Source organism: Choloepus didactylus, chromosome 6, assembly GCF_015220235.1.
Source record: "Choloepus didactylus isolate mChoDid1 chromosome 6, mChoDid1.pri, whole genome shotgun sequence".
Taxonomy (NCBI): Eukaryota; Metazoa; Chordata; class Mammalia; order Pilosa; family Megalonychidae; genus Choloepus; species Choloepus didactylus.
In genome coordinates this window covers 85,574,512-85,592,653 of record NC_051312.1, presented here as the reverse complement: position 1 = coordinate 85,592,653, position 18,142 = coordinate 85,574,512, and the positions used below count along the sequence as shown (strand labels likewise).

At 38.5% G+C, this 18,142-nt stretch overlaps 1 protein-coding gene and 1 pseudogene across 1 annotated transcript in view; one reads left to right on the top strand and one right to left on the bottom strand.

Annotated features, from left to right (window-relative positions):
• Window positions 1–18,142, bottom strand: part of RNF121 (ring finger protein 121) — a 159,941-nt gene that overhangs the window by 48,604 nt on the left and 93,195 nt on the right. The gene's annotated exons all lie outside the window — the stretch shown is intronic.
• LOC119537900 lies at window positions 1,096–2,597 on the top strand (annotated as a pseudogene).

Sequence of the window (18,142 nt, the reverse complement as noted above, 5' to 3'; positions counted from 1 at the left end):
TGGATTTGAACTCATTCTGAAGCTGAACATAAGCTACTTGAGGGCAATGAGTAGGTTGTATTCATCGGTCTCCTCCGTGCTAGGAGATGGTCTGGCACATGATAGGTCCTCAATTAATTTGTATAAATGAACAAAAGTAGGAATAGAACCGTGAGAGGGAGACATTCCTATTTTAAAGAGTGCCTATTTTACTTTCCCTTTCTTCAAATCTTTACCTCAGACCTGTTAGCTGAAGGGTCTCAATGCACAAAACAATTCTGATTCTAAGACAAAGATTGGAGTAATCACCATTTTCTGTTCCTTGATATCTTCTACTTTCCTCCTCCAATAACCCTGATTTCACTAGGTGTCACACTTCTCAGGTGAGTAGCAGTTGTAAAAGAAAGATGTTAAAGATAAGTAGCACTTAACGGAGGCTGTTTTCCTGATGTCATCAAAAGAAATGAAAAAACATTTTTAAAAAACGAGTACTATAGAGAGGAAATGAAGTCTTTGAAACCTGGTGTATATCTTACATTTACAGCATACCTCAAAGCAGACTAGTCACATTTCAAGTGCTCAATAGCCACGTGACTGGTGGCCACTGTACTGGATGGCACACCTTAGGACATGATTTTAGTCTTTAGTTGTCTGTAGCAACCATTCTCTTATAAGACTGCGCTGTGGCAAGAAAAAGACTTAAGTGTTTATGGAGTTAATCATTTTGTAGATGAAAAAAAAGATAGTGAGAAAAGAATGGTGAACAGAGCTACTTTACTTTATTAGAGTTCCAGTTCTCTGTACCCATGGGTGCTAGATACTGGTTGGTGAACAAGGTAGCCTTCATATCAATTCTACTTTATAGGAACCCACAGTTGACTCTTTGAATGAAGCATTCTGAAAGATTTTTGCCTTATAAAGAAAGTATAGAAGCAAAGGAATGTACTGGATTATTTGGCTACCCAAATAATGCTTCAGGTATCATTCTGGGAGATATTGAGAAGAGAAAGCAGAACCAGGAAAAGATACCACACAAACAACTGCAGATTATTCAAACTAGGGGATGGGGCAATTAGAATCATGATACTAAAAGAGGGTAGAGCTTACACAGTATGGCCGGCGACATTAGCTAGCGCTCGCTCTACTCTCTGTAACGGGGAAGCAGCGGACTACAAGAGACTGAACTGTATCTGCCTCTTATTTCCAACAGACTCACGTTCAACTTTCGTTCACAAAAAAAGCCGGGAAAATTTTATTAATCCTTTTTTGTAAAAAAAGTTAATATAAAATTATAGCAAAAAAAAAGGAACCTGAACTTTAGTAACACAGCTGGAACAATCCGCAGCGGCGGGAGAAAAGATTTAATTTAGTTGATTTTCTGTGGTTGTTGGTTGTTCGCTAGTCTCACGGTGATGGAAGCTGCACATTTTTTCGAAGGGACGGAGAAGCTGCTGGAGGTTTGGTTCTCCCGGCAGCAGCCCGACGCAAACCAAGGATCTGGGGATCTTCGCACCATTCCAAGATCTGAGTGGGACATACTTTTGAAGGATGTGCAATGTTCAATCATAAGTGTGACAAAAACTGACAAGCAGGAAGCTTATGTACTCAGTGAGAGTAGCATGTTTGTCTCCAAGAGACGTTTCATTTTGAAGACATGTGGTACCACCCTCTTACTGAAAGCACTGGTTCCCCTGTTGAAGCTTGCTAGGGATTATAGTGGGTTTGACTCAATTCAAAGCTTCTTTTATTCTCATAAGAATTTCATGAAGCCTTCTCACCAAGGGTACCCACACCGGAATTTCCAGGAAGAAATAGAGTTTCTTAATGCAATTTTCCCAAATGGAGCAGCATATTGTATGGGACAGATGAATTCCGACTGTTGGTACTTATATACTCTGGATTTCCCAGAGAGTCGTGTAATCAGTCAGCCAGATCAAACCCTGGAAATTCTGATGAGTGAGCTTGACCCAGCAGTTATGGACCAGTTCTACATGAAAGATGGTGTTACTGCAAAGGATGGTCACTCGTGAGAGTGGAATTCGTGACTGATACCAGGTTCTGTCATTGATGCCACACTGTTCAATCCTTGTGGGTATTCGATGAATGGAATGAAATCGGACGGAACTTATTGGACTATTCACATCACTCCAGAACCAGAATTTTCTTATGTTAGCTTTGAAACAAACATAAGTCAGACCTCCTATGATGACCTGATCAGGAAAGTTGTGGAAGTCTTCAAGCCAGGAAAATTTGTGACCACCTTGTTTGTAAATCAGAGTTCTAAATGTCGCACAGTGCTTTCTTTGCCCCAGAAGATTGAAGGTTTTAAACGTCTTGATTGTCAGAGTGCTATGTTCAATGATTACAACTTTGTTTTTACCAGCTTTGCTAAGAATCAGCAACAACAGCAGAGTTGATTAAGAAAAATGAAGAAAAAACGGAAAAAGAGAACACACATAGAAGGTGGTGGCTGCTTTCTAGATATTGATACCAGGGGCCATGCTTTCCATAACCACCACCTTGTAGCTGCAGGAAGCCCTAGTTGTAATCATAGTGTAATCACTTTGAATTGTTGTATGCATTATTATATCAAGGAATTAGATATCTTGCATGAATGCTCTCTTCTGTGTTTAGGTATTCCATGCCACTCTTGCTGTGAAATTGAAGTGCATGTAGAAAAACCCTTTTACTGTATGAAACTTTACAAAACTTGTGAAAACAATTCAATTTGGTTTATGCATAGTACAATATTTCTCCAGGTATCATCCAAAATTCCCCACAGACAAGGCTTTCGTCCTCATTAGGTATTAGCCTCAGCCTAACCATCTGGGACTGTTCTGTTAAATTGCTGCCTGAATTTTACATCCAGTTACCTCGTTTCTAGAACGTATTCTCTACTAATGTTATTGAAACCACTTTCTACTACATACGGATATTTTTTGCAACAGCAATTAAAGTTTTTCTTCCATGAGTCAAATCCTCTTAAGAAAATGATTGCAGTTACTCATTTTGTGAATTATTTAAACATTATGGTTCCTTCCATTTGTAATCCTCGCCATGGAGTTCCTTCCCCTCAGCCCCCCAAATAAAGCAATACACTGTTATCTGTGGGTTTATACTAATTACATACCCCAGAGGGGGAAGAGGAGTGGACCCTGGTCCCAGTTTTCTTTTTTAAGTTCAAGTGAATGTAGTCTCGTTTTTGTTGGCTGGTGGTGACAAAAATAAGCATTAAAATATTGTGGCTTGAGATTAGGGTGCATGGGCACAACTGTACGGAAATCTTAAAACCCATGCCATGTTTCCCAGTAAATCAGTAAATGAGATTAGCTTATCATGAGCACCACAACTTCGCTAACTTGCTAAGTAGTATAAATGGTGTCAAAGTCAGCTTGGATCGCTCACTTTAACTTAAATTACTTTAGCAACCATTTCCACTAATTTCCATTAATAATACACTGAAAGCTTTGATTCAAAGCAGAATCTATGTCTTTTCTGTCCTGTGACTTAGTGATGCGTGTGTTAGTGTTCTGACTTCATCTGTTCTTCTTACCAGTGTTCCTTTCACCATGATTTGATAGTGACTGTTTGGAATGATAGCTGTCCAGGTTATTCAGGCCTGCAAGGTGAAGCAGAATGCTGTTCAGAAGATATATGAAATTCCAAAATAGTCAATGGGAAATGACAAGGAATACAGGCTGTCCAGAGAGTTGGCATCTTTTTAGCAAATTCTGTTGTATTTCAGTAGCTGAGAGAACAGTGAAGCTTAAATAAATTTTGTGTTTCTTCTTGTCCTCATATATTTTTAGTTTCTTTCTGGATTGGTGCCATGGTGTTTCATTCCTTCCTCATTTATAGATGGAACACCTTTTTTTAAGAGGTTTCCAAACAAAATATACTTGGTTTGAAATCAAGTGATTGGAACTCTGTTTTGATTTATTTTACACACATTGTTGAAAGTTTCATTGAAGAAGCATTCAGTCAATGTGTAATCAGTTTGATTCTGTAAGTAGCATAGCACCTAAAGTTTTGGTGCTTTGGTGTCTTTGAGGACCAATACTCAAAATGGATTTTGTTCTTGAACAGTATCCCAGCAGATTTGATATTTGTTGGCTTGAGGTCTGATTTTTTTTTTTGAGTAGAATTCTGTCTAATGTTGATGAAGTGTACAAATTTGTATGGGAATAAGCCTAGGAAGTGAAAACTGTAGATTGGATAGTAATCTAAATCTTAGTGTTATAGAGGAGGGGATGTTTTGGTGCCATAAATTCTCCCTTCATAGTGTTGGATTTAAATCAGTTGAAATGTATTTCTGTACCACAATTTATGCTTCAATAAAAGTTTGCTTAATTCAAAAAAAAAAAAAAAAAAAAGAGGGTAGAAGGAGGTGTGGTGTGGGAAGAAGGGTTGCAAGGTCTTTGGCCCTCACAATGTTTGCTTTAACAGACTCACAGGATGTTTACAGGACAGCAGACCCAGAGACTAGAGAAGAATTAAATGCACATGATCTGGTCACATTTGTCCCCTCTGTCAGAGAGCAGATTCCTAGTCTCCTGCCAGCTTTTCCGAAAAGCTGGCTTGCGCATAAAAACAACCAGCCTTCTCTAACAGCTACTCATCACCAATCAACAGTATGCCCTAAGGGTGAATCTGAGATCAAGACAATTTTTTCTACATGCGTTACAGTTTGCATATTTTCAGTGAGGCAAGGGGAAGAACACCTGGATTCTATCTGGGGCCAAACAAAGATCCAGTCATAGTATGTCTTGGCTTTAGTGTAAAACGAATAAACCCTGCCTTGTTTTATAACATTCAGACTTGAAGGTTAAAAAAAAAAAGATGTAAAAAAGCTACTCAACTCCCATTATAACAGAAACTGAGCATTCCAGTTTGCTAATGCTGCCATTATGCAAAACACCAGAAAAGGATTGGCTTTTATAAAGGGGGTTTATTTGGTTACAAATTTACAGTCTGAAGGCCATGAAAATGTCCACATTAAGGCATCAACACAAGGATACCTTCAGCAAAGGAAGGCCAATGGCGTCCAGAAAACCTCTGTTAGCTGGGAAGGCATGTAGCTGGTGTCTGCTGATCCTGGGTTGTGTTCTAGCTACTCTCTCAGCTCCTGTGCGTTCTTCAAAATGTTGCTCTTGCGTCGTTTTGTCCTCTCTTAGCTTCTCAGGAGCAAACTCCGGTGTAGAATCTCTGAAGCGTTAACAAAAGTCTGCTTTCATTGGCTGTCTCCAAAATGTCTCTCTAAGCTGCAGCACTGAGCTCCTTTTGTATGAGCTCTTATAGGGCTCAGGTAAACTAATCAAGACCCAGGCTGAATGGGCAGGGCCACACCTTTATGGAAATAATCTAATCAAAAGGTTATTACCCACAGGTGGGTGGGTCACATCTCCATAGAAACAATCCAATCCAAAGATTCCAACCTAATCAACACTAATAACATCTGCCCCTCCAAGACTGCATTAAAGAACATGCCGTTTGGGGGGACATAATACATCCAAACCGGCACACTGAGAGAGGACTTTAGAGACAGGGTAAGGCTCTTTGAAACCATAGGTCAAGTGAAAGTTCAGGAGGCCTGGGTTCTAGTTCTGTTTTGCTTCTAACTAAAAAGGACCCTAAGGAGGTCCTTTCTTCTTGAAGGAAAGGTTTTGGCTTGATTTGTCAGACTCCTCCAGTTCTAATATGCTAAGGTTCTGTTAAGCAACCCTGGAACTCAGAATTCTTGAGAGACTGGAGGCAGAGTTCACTTATTCATTCACCAAGTATTTACTTTGCATTTAATGGGACAAAGAATACAGAAACAAACACGACCTCAGTCCCTGGGGCCAACAGCAAGAGAAAAGCACAAATCTAATCCTTCTTTTAATGATTCTATTAACTTTCAGACCCTTTCCAGAAGCCCAAATAGAAATTATTAAAGAAGAATGAACAAAATAGGACAACACAGTATAGTGAAATGACCACAGGTTTTATAATTACAGACATCTAGATATGAATCCCAATAGAGTTAATTACTGGGTCAGGCAAGGCAACCCTGAGAAGTCTCAGTTTCCAAACTGTTAAATGGGGTTAACAGTACCTATGATTATTAGATTGTATGGATTAATTCTGCATGGAAAACGCTGACAACAGTGTCTAACAATGTAAGCATTCAATATGGGTTAGTTATTCTATTTAAATGGAACTAATGTGTGTGTACATATACAAATACATATATATATAAATGTATATATATTATGAAACATGTACAGTGCATAATTCACAGTGCTCAGTAAATGAGGGCTCTTATTACGGCTTCACATGATAGATACTACGTAATGTCACATATTCAAGGGAACAAACACTGGAACGAGGCAACCAAAATAACATAGTAAAAGTGGTGGAGTTACAGCAATTTCTTTATAATGTTTAATTTTTCTTTTCCAGGAAAAAATTATCTGAAAACAAACCAAGGACTCGAGGGCACTTTCAGGTATCTAGGCACTCTCCATTAGGAAGACCTTAAATCCAGGTTCTGCTCAGGCCTAAGAAGCAGTAGCTGGGGTGAGAGCCCAGTGCTTGATGAGGGGCAGCGCAGAGGCCTAGTGAACAGAATAGTCAACCATGTGAAAAAATGGTAAGTTACAAGCTTGCCTGGTTAATTTCTTTTTGTTTGTTTGTTTGTTTGTTTGCTGTTAAAGTTTCTCCTATATTACTTATCGGTATTTTGCTTAATCAATTTAAGCTTCTTCATTAAGGAAGGCGTTTTTAATGGCTACTTTGGCAATAAATGACTGAAGATAGATTCTCAGAACAATGACAGGGACTCTGGTGCCATCTGGTGGCAACACTTAAGTAGACACATTTGGCTTAATAATTTGTTCAAGCACTTGTATCTGATTCTGTAAAGGGCACAGAAAAATGGGAACTCTTGGCCCTGACTTCTTCTCCAGGACTTGGGGTGATGAGACATAAATACATGAATTAGGCAATCGTACAAAGCGTCAAGTAACAACAGAGGAGAGGGGTAGCAAGGTGTAGGAGCTGTGGGGGAAGATTTTCTGCAAGAGGTAGAACTCTGGCTGGTTCTGAAGGAGGCTTGGATTTAGCCAGGTAGAGGGGAGAGCAAAAGCCATTCATCTTTCTTTCCATGAATCAGCAAATATGGAAGGTGAAGTGAAGACCAGCCTGAAACAGGTCACTGATTTATTCATCAAATATTTACTGAGGGAATCTCTCAGCTTCTCTGATCTGGAAGATAATATAACAATGGTCCACTTATCTCTCCACAAAGCTGGAGAGTTGGGATGATTATGTTAGATTTTAACAGCGAAAGGTAGCTCATATTTAAACAGGCTGCCTTTTTCAGTCAACAAAAGCCTGCCATCACTGGAAGGTGAGTTGGCAGAGATGGAACACATCTGATAATTCTAATCCATGTGAAGGCGGACTAGACAAACTTTAGATCCCTTTCATCTCAGAGGAAGTACAATTCATGAAGATAGTTAGAAAGAGATCCCAGATCATGTCCTTTCCTGGGCACCATGTGCCTAGCTAGTCTGCTGAAGCTTTGCACTTTTGATTTTTCAGATCCTCATCACTCCAGCATCTCACTATGGGACAGAAATCACCCACCATGCTTGACTGAAAAGGAATAGTGTGGATAAAATGCAAAATATAAGACTAGGGAGTAAAACAAATAAAAAGATTCACAGCTTGAAAAAGAACTGATAAATGGACTGAGGTTAACCAGAAAGAGGTGTCTGGAATATGTTCCATAGCTCTCTCTGGTCAATATTTTCATGAATGATTTGGATGAAAATATAAAGGATCTGCTGATCAAATTGTGAATGGCACAAAAAAGGGGTGGGGGAACAAAGCAGTGAACACAGAAAATAGAAGTCCGACCTAAAATAAATAAAACTTTTTTCTAGGGTTCTTCTAGGTCTAATTTTCTATGAGCCAATAAGCTGAAATGAAAAACTAAAACCACACAATGAAACCTAACTACCCAAGAATAGGCTGGAGAAGGAGTAGCTTAAGAGCAGTTCACATCAAACATACCAGTTAACAACAAATTTCCAGGAAATGTATGTCAACAGAGTGGCTGCCCAAAGTAGCCAAGGCAACCAGAGGCTGTTTAACCAGGAAACTAACCAGAATGAAGGAGGTAGCAGCTCTACTGTTCTCTGCTCTGCCAAGGCATGCCAGTGACTCTTGAGATAAGGTATTGGGACCAGGTTGTACAAAGAACACTGACAAATGAGCATGGCCATAAAAAGTTGAGAGCAACCCCAAGGGTCGACCAACAGATGAAAAGATAAACAAAATGTGGTATATACATACAATGGAATATTATTCAGCCATAAAAAGGAATGAAGTTCTGAAAGATGGATGAACCCTGAAACCAGATACAAAGGGACAGACATTGTATGATTTCACTTGGATGAAATACCATGAATTTAAGCAAATTCATAAAAAGAAAGTAGAGTACAGGTTACCAGGGGCTGTGGGGGTGGGGAAAGGGGGATGAGGAGTATTGCTCAATGAGTACAGAGGTTTGCTTGCGGTGATGAAAAAGTTTTGGTAATGAATGGTGGTGATGTAGCACAATATTGTGAATTGTAATTAGTATCACTGAATTGGTAATTGGAAGTGTTAAAATAGAAAATTTTTTGTATATATGTTAATACAATAAAATTTTTTTAAGAATTTAAAAACAACAAAAAATAAGCATAGCTTTAAGGGGGAAGCCAGAATTACAAAGTATCTGCAAACCATATCACATAAGGAACAGCTGAAGGCACTGTGATATTAGGCCTGGATAGAAAACCACAGGAGAGCATGGCTATCACCTTCAGTTATCGGAAGAGTTATCAAGAGGCCCCGTAACCAGATATATTCAGTGTAGTTTCTGTGACCCGCAAGGCTCTGCACAAGGCTGGAATACTACAGGGCAGAAACCAGCTTGACAATTCCCTCCTACCACAATCCTGACAAATGATCATCCTTACCTCATGAGGCAAGCCATCCCATTACTAATAGATGTGTTAGACAGCCCAATGCTCACCTTTGTGTCTGCTTTTATGTCCCTTCTGCTGCTGGGTCCTAATCTTGTCCTTCAGAGAGGCACAGGGTAAATTTACTCCCCATTTCATACAATTGCTCTCCTAATACCTAGAATTAAGTCTTCTCTCTAGGTAAAAGAATCAGTCAAGCAGTCACTTAAACACTGAACACCATGCTACGGACTGAAGATTCAGAAATGAAAGAGAAAACCTCCTCAAGAACTTAAGTCTACTAGGGAAAAACAAACAACTATAATGCAGTGTGATAAGTGTCATAATGGAGTAAGTCCAGGTGGCCAAGAAAGAAAGTACAGAGGAGAGGCACTTCACTCACTGTGAGGGAAACAAGGAAGGCTTGGTTGATCTCTGTCTGGAAGGCCTAGTAGGGCTAAGTAGAGAAATTCTTCATGATGAGTATTCCAGGATGAGAGAATGCTTGAGAAAGGACAACTAGTATGTGATGGAGCGGTGAGAGATGAGGCTAAAGAGGTAGGCTAGAGTCAGAGGAGGATGCTACATACATCACACAGAAATTTTTATTATATTCTGAGAGTAGCTCTTTTTTTCCCCCATAGGATGTGAATTACAACCCTTTATCATCTTAGTCATCATTCTCTAGATACATTCTAGTAACCCTCTTAATGTCTTGGTCTGAGGCCTTTAAAAAGTACTTAAAAAAGATATCCAAGTAGAAGACTTTGCCACTTATCTATTCCAGGAGGGAAAAACAGTTTAGGAGGTAGGGATTTGAAAAAAATACTATATTTGGTAATAAAGATAATGAAAGCTTCTCCTTGGAGATCATCATAAATAGGATAAATACTTCTCCAGGCATAAACTTAGTCCTCCCCTAACATCCCTGAGGGAGCTAAGGAATAAATAATATTAGACTCCCTGAATAGATGATGAAAATTGAGCAAGAGAGAGACCGAAAAGCAAGTTTGGTCTGGGTTAAGTTTCCAATTCAGATCTTCTGTCTCTGGTGTGAAGCCCTCCCCCACTAGCATTCACTGAGTTTGTAGAAAAATCATGGAGAGGCTGCGGAAGCAAGATGATGTAGACAGCAAAGAGTAGTAGTGAAAACACCTGAAATCCAAGGAAAGGAGATTGGGCAAAATCCAAGGAGTTGGGCAAAAGTCATTAAAGAAACAGAATGACCATGAAAGTAAGTTGACAATCTCCTGAAGCCCTTGAGAGAAATAAAAGGAAAGAACACTTAACCAAGAATCAAATTTTAGTTTTAGGCCCAGAGCTACAATTTAATGGTTCCTGGCAAATCACTTAAGGATTCTGCACCTTGGTTTACTAATCTGAAAAATGGAGATAAAACTGACTATCTGATAGTTGTTGTGAGGATCCAAAATGACAGCAGATGAAAAAAGTATTTTTTAAACCATCAAGAAATTTACCTATAAACAATTTAAGGTATTGTAGCTGCTGTTATTATAAAGAACAGTATCTGATATTGAGCTATAAGAAAGAAGTTGGATCTCTTATTTCCAACGACAGTTAATCTAGACTAAGTTTCTCTTCTCTTACAAACTGAAGACTGGATTTGAGCTCCAAAGTTATAAAAAGAGGTTTGGAGAACTTCAATGGCGGCTAGGTGAGACAGGGCAAAAAAAAACCTCCATGAAAAATACTAGATAAAAGCCAGAAAGTGACTCAGAACACCAGTTCCAGCGATGCACCAGTCGGACAAGGTCTGCTAAATCCATAGGGACCGTGCACTTGGTGAAGCCGAGAGTCTGCATTCTGAAACGAGTGAGTGAGCTGGCTGAAAGTCTGGCAGCCGCGCTGCAGTGTGGGGAAACCGTGGGTTGGCGTTTGGAGATGGACTAGCTCCTTGTAAAAAAAACAAAGCAAAACAAAAGAACCCATGAGCGGCTGCGGCTACCAGGTGAAAACCGCGCAGTGAAGCACGGCAGGAGCGGACTGTGCCGTTTTGGTGTCTGGTGTGGAGGATAGCCCGCTGCTGTTTGTCTCGGGGCCAGGGGGACAGAGGGGAGCCAAAAGGAGAAAGAAACCGCGCCCCTTGCAGCCATCTCCCCAGCGGGCGGGGGACACTCCTGCCCAGGGCCTGACCCACAGCCCAGAGCCGCGCCAAGATACCCAATGTGACGGGGAGTTTTTCCCATAGCACCGTGCACACGCCACAGTATCAGCTGTGGACAGTGGCTTTTGGTGCACCCACAGCTGGTTGTCCCGGAGCTGAGAAGGTGGAGCTGTGCAAGGAGGGAGAGATTAACATGCCCCAGTCAGCTGTCTTTGCAGCGGGCTGGGGGCATCCCTGCACAGCCCAGCGGCCCAGGGGCTTCTCTGGCAGGCCAGCGCAAACTTGTGACATGGCAAGGCCTTCCCTTGGCAGAGGTCCTGTAAGAGCACGACTGAGAAGGGGGACCCACTTGGAAATCCCAGGGACCCTAGGCAAATGCCAGGGACTTGTGGGTCAGAGACAATCTGTGGCAAGACTGAAATGAAGGCTTAGACTCTTGCAACAGGCTTAAACCTCTGGGAACACCTGGGAGGTTTGATTATTAAAGCTCCCCTGCCTCCCTAACCACCCAAACACATGTCCCACATTCAGGGCGGACAGCACCAACAACACACCCAAACTCAGTGCACCAATTGAACCCCACAAGAATCAGATCCCCACACACCACAAAGACAAAGTTGGGGACAACTGACTTGAGGGGAATAGGAGACTCGCAGACACCATCTGCTGGTTAGTTAGAGAAAGTGTATGCCACCAAGCTGTAGATCTGAAAAATTAGAGATCGGTATTTTTTATATCTGGAAAGAACCCTATCAAGTAAAGCAAATGCCAAGAGGCCAAAAACAACAGAAAATCTTAAAGCATATGATAAAACCAGACAATACGGAGAACACAAACCCAAACACCCGAATCAAAAGATCAGAAGAGACACAGTTCTTGGTGCAATTAATCAAAGAATTAAGGACAAACAACAAGAGCATGGCACAGGATATAAAGGACATGAAGAAGAGCATAGCACAGGATATAAAGGACATAAAGAAGACCCTAGAAGGGCATAAAGAAGACACTGCAAGAGTAAATAAAAAAATAGAAGATCTTACGGAAATAAAAGAAACTGCTGGCCAAATTAAAAAGACTCTGGATAGTCACAATACAAGATTAGAGGAAGTTGAACAATGACTCAGCCTCCTTGAGGACCACAGAACGGAAAATGAAAGAACAAAAGAAAGAATGGGGAAGAAAATAGAAAAAATCTAAATGGATCTCAGGGATACGATAGATAAAATAAAACGTCCAAATTTAAGACCCATTGGTGTCCCAGAAGGGAAAGAAAAGGGTAAAGGTCTAGAAATAGTATTCAAAGAAATTGTTGGGGAAAACTTCCTAAACCTTCTACACAATATAAGTACACAAACCATAAATGCCCAGCAAACTCCAAATAGAATAAATCCAAATAAACCCACTCCGAGACATATTCTGATCAGACTCTCAAATACTGAAGAGAAGGAACAAGTTCTGAAAGCAGCAAGAGAAAAGCAGTTCACCACATACAAAGCAAACAACATAAGACAAAGTTGTGACTACTCAGCGGCCACCATGGAGCTGAGAAGGCAGTGGCATGACATATTTAAAATCCTGAGAGAGAAAAATTTCCAACCAAGAATACTTTATCCAGCAAAACTCTCCTTCAAATTTGAGGGAGAGCTTAAATTTTTCATAGACAAACAAATGCTGAGAGATTTTGCCAATAAAAGACTTGCCCTACTTCAGATACTAAAGGAAGCCCTACCGACAGAGAAACAAAGAAAGGAAAGAGAGATATAGAGAAATTTAACAGACATATATAGAACATTACATCCCAAATCACCAGGACACACATTCTTCTATAGTGATCACGGATCTTTCTCCAGAATAGACCATATGCTGGGACATAAAACAAGCCTCAATAAATTTTTTAAAAAATTGATTTATTCAAAGCACATTCTCTGACCACAATGGAATACAAATAGAAGTCAATAAGCATCAGAGACTTAGAAAATTCACAAACAACTTAAGGGTAAAAATGAGGGGGAACAGTTGCTTATTATGAGCAGAATGTTCAACTAGGTTGAACCTAAGTGTTTGGAGGTGGACAGAGGTGACAGTAGCATGTTATTGTGAGAATAACTAACTGTGCTGAATGGTACGTGAAGGTGGTGGAAAGGGGAAGCTTAGAGTCATGTATGTCACCAGAAGGAAAGTTGGAGGTTAAAGATGGGAATGTACAAAACAGTGAATTTTGTGGTGGACAATGTCTGTGATCAACTGTACAAATATTAGAAATCTCTTTCATGAACTAGAAAAAATGTATGACACTATAACTAGAAGCTAATACTATAGGGGTATATAGGGAAAAATATACCTATTGCAAACTAGGCACTACAGTTGACAGTATTTTAACATTCTTTCTTCAACAGTAACAAATGTACTATACCAATACTATGAGTCAATAATGGAGAGTGGGTAGTTAGGGATAGAAGAGGAATTGAGTTTTCTTTTTTGTCTTTATTTCTTTTCTGGAGTAATGAAAATATTCTAAAAATTGGAAAAAAAATAATTGTGGTGATGGCTGCATAGCTGTATGATGGTACCATGGGCAATTGATTATGCACTTTGGATCTTTGGATAATTGTGTGGTATGTGAACAATCTCTATAAAATTAAATTTAAAAAAAAAGTAAAGCAGAATGATCTTGCTAATATGAAATAATTATCATATGTAGACCCATGGGCATAAAATTTAGAATATAGGTTACCAGGATATAGAATGAGACTAGAGAATGGGGAGCAGTTGCTTAATATGTGCAGAATATTTAACTAGGTTGAACTTAAACGGTTAGAAATGGATAGAGATGACAGTAGCACATTATTATAAGTATAATTAACAGTGCTGAATTGTGGGTGTATGTGGTGGAAAGTAGAAATTTAGAGTCGTTTATGTCACTGGAAGGAAAGCTGGAGGTTAAAACATGGGAATGTATAACATAGAGAATCTTGTGGTGGACCATGACTGTGATTAACTGTATAAATATAAAAAAATTCTTTCATGAACTGGAACAAATTTATGACACTATTACAAGGAGTTAATAATAGAGGGGTGTATGGGGGGAAAATGTCCCTATTGCAAGCTATAGAGTATAGTTAACAGTAATATCTTAATGTTCTCTCATCAACAGTAACAAATGTACCACACCAATAATAGGGGTCAATAATAGGGGGGGATTAGGGATATGGGATGTTTTGGGCTTTCTTTTTAATTTTTATTTCTTTTGCTGGAGTAATGAAAATGTTCTAAAATTGATTACGGTGATGAATGCACAACTATGTGACGATACTGTGAGCCAAAGATTGTATACTTTACATGGATGTATGGTGTGTGAATATATCTCAATAAAATTGCATTAAAAATAAAAAAAAAAAGAGGGGGAGATGAAAACATTCCCAGATAATCAAAAGCTGAGGGACTTCATCACCAGTAGATCAGTCCTGTAAGAAATGCTAAAGGGAATTGAGCAGGCTGAAAGGAAGGGACACTAAACAATTGACTGAAACCACATGAAGAAATGAAGATTCCTAGTAAAGATCACATGGTAAATATAAATACCAATACTACTGTATTTTTGATTTGTAACTCCACTATTTATTTCCTACAGGATATAAAATACATAAATGATAATGACAAATCAGTGGTTTTGGACTCAATGTAAAATATGTAATTTTTGACAAGAACTACATAAAGGTGGGGGAATGGAGGAGTATAGGAACATAGTTTACATGTCCTATTGAAGTTAAGCTGGTATCAAAGGAAAACAAGAGTGTTACAGATTTAAGAGGTTAAATTTAAGCCACACGGTAAACACAAAGTATCAGAGAATATGACCATAGAGATGAAAAGTTGGGTATGGGTTACGAGAAGTGGGGAAAGGGGCAATGAGGAGTTAAGTAATGAATGTAGGGTTTCTATTTGGGGTGAAGGGAAATTTCTAGTAATGGATGTGGGAAGGCGATAGCATTGCAACATTCTAAATGTGATTAATCCCACTAATGGAATGCTAGGAAGGGGTTGGAATGGGAAGATTCAGGCTGTATATATGTTTCCACAATTGAAAAAAAAAAAAAAAAAGACAGTCTAAATAGATAATGACAATTAACTGCCAAGGGTGATCCTGGATGGGATCTGAGGATGGAGGAGAGGAGACTCAAAGGGACACAGTTGGGACATAAAGGAAAAAAAGGAAATATAGAATGTAAGCTTTGTATCAATGTTGAATTTCTTGAACTTCTTAGCTGCGCTTAATGGGATTGCATAAAAGAATGTTCTTGTTCATGGGAAATGTACATGTGAATTATATTGTTTGTTCAAGGAGTGTGCAGCTTGCTCTCATAGTTCAGAAGACAGAGCAATAGATGATGGATGATAGGGAGGGAGGGAGGAAAAGAAAGAAACAGTTTGACAGGATGTTAAAGTTGGTGGATCAGGGTTATCAGGGAGGGGGGTTGGGGTATGCTGGAGTTCTGTGTACAGGGTTTGTATTGTTTTTGCAACTGTTCCTGTAAGTTTGAACCGATTTCAAAATTAAATAAATAAATAAATAAATAAATAAATAAAAAGAGGTTTGATGCATTTCACAGTGCAACCAGAGGGGTTGGCATATCTGTTCCAAATCAGTCTCAAGGGTGGCAACATCCTATGCTGTTCTAGGTCCTAGAATTTAGGACATTGGTTCTTAATCAAGGATAATTTTGTTCCCCAGGAACATTTGACAATGTCTGGAGACAGTTTTGGCTGTCATAAAATTAGTGAGAGTGCTACCAAATTCTAATGGGTAGAGGTCAGGCCTCTAAATATCATATGGTACACAGGGCAGACCCCCACAAAAACAAAGTATCTGGCCCGAAATGTCAATGGATCTGCTATTGAAAAACGGTGGTCTAGAACAGAGCTAGTTGTTTTTTCATTTGGTGGTCACGGGTGCCTACTGTGAGTCTAGGCTGCAAAACTACATACACTAGAAACGAACAGAAGCGTCATTCACTTTGGGAGAAAACAGAGCCTTAGCATCAATTCTTTTTTTTTTTTCCCTCTTATACTATTTTATTTCCCATTATTTTGTTACATAGTTACAGAAATAAATTATGATTCAACATAAAAGCTAACATCCCAACATTATGTAAGATGCAATAATATTGATAAACTTGTAAAATTGGGTGAAATGTGATTTCAAAATATAAAGAAAGTTGTAAGAAACACTAACTTCAGATTATCTGGGATTGCATGGACCCAAACTGTCAAAAATCAAGCAAATTTACATGACCCTTAAGCTCATAATATTGTATGTACCAAAACATACTTACTTTTAAAACCCATCCTACATTAAATCAGTTTGTTTTCCCTTGAAATATTCCAATTTTATAACAACAAAAAAAAACAGTCATAATGAATACATGTAAGACAATATGAGCATATATAAATATGGTAAAATGGAACAGAAATCAGGAGCTTTACCCTTGTTGTGAGACTTGAGCTAGTCACAAACTTTCTGCTTTTAGTTTCATCAACTGAAAAATGGGAAAAATAATACTGATCACACGTGAAGACCCCATGAGAATCAAAGGAGATGGTATATATAAAAAAATTCTGTGACCAGCAACATGTGATTCAAATTATGCTATTATAAAAAATACTAAAAAGAAATTTATGCTAATACTTTATTATAATCTTCTACACATCAATTAATGTTTTGAGCATATAATAAAATATTTTAAAAAACAATAAATTTCAGCTTTTTCAAATCAATTAATAAATGCATTAAAAAATGAAGATGTTTATGACAAGGTATTTGAGGATTACAGTATAATTTGGGGAGTTAAGTGGCCATAAAAGTAAAAAGGCAAGAAATGACATATGAATACATGAGGCAGACATCATCTAACTACTGCTCCACTTGTAATGTTGTATTAGATTCCTGCATAAAGTTAAATCTATTCAGAATGTTTAGATTCTGTTACAGATATATTTTCTACTCTCAGTCTATGGGTTTAGAAGCTCTGCTTCCCTTCTTCTCTTCCTTCAGCTGTCTTCACACATAGTGTCAGAAGGCAAGAACAAAGAATATGGCTTTTCCTTTCCTGATACTGAGCAACCAACCCCTCATGGGACAGGCAGGTAGGGAAGCTCGAGAGTTTGCTGCACCAAGTACATGAGTCTAACAAAAGTTAGGAGGAAATGCAGTGGACATTTTTGTCCAAATAATGAAATGAAATTATTATATTAGACATAACTAGGAAAAAAAGTTCAAATTTATATACTCACGTCAATAGTTTTAAAACAGTTTTAAAATGATGAAAGGAAAATCAAATTGGAAGTAAGTAAACCAAAATGTTAACCATGGCTGTGAGACAGTGATGGTGTAATGGAAACGTATTTTTCTTTGTTCCAATTTTTTTTTTTACGATTATCTGAATTTTTAATAATGGTAAAATTAGACGTAAAATTTTTTCTTTTCTTTTTTAGTAGAATATGAGTCTGATAGCAAGGGTTTTGTTTATTTTAAGCTCTTTTCAAGGGGAACTAAAACTATTTATAAGGTATTTTCTGTGATCCCACTTAGCTCCTGCTCTATGTGCTTTTTTAAAATGCAATTTTATTGAGATATATTCATGAACTATATAATCTATCCAAAGTATACATTCAATGACTCACAGTGTCATCATATAGTTGTGTAGTCATCACCACAATTTTAGAACATTTTCATTACTCCAGCACAAAAAAAATAATAAAAATAAAAATGAACACCTGAAACATCCCATACCCTTTATCACCCACTATTATTTATACATATTTTGGTCCTTATTACTCATCTGCCCATACTGAAAGCAGGCACTGTCAATCACAAAGTTTTCACAATCAGACAGTCACACAATAAGAGCTATATCATTACACAATCATCATCAAGAATCAAGGCTACTGCATTACAGTTCAACACTTTCAGGTATTTCCTTCTAGCTATTCTAATACACTAGAAACTAAAAAGGAATATCTGTATAATGCACAAGAATAACCTCCA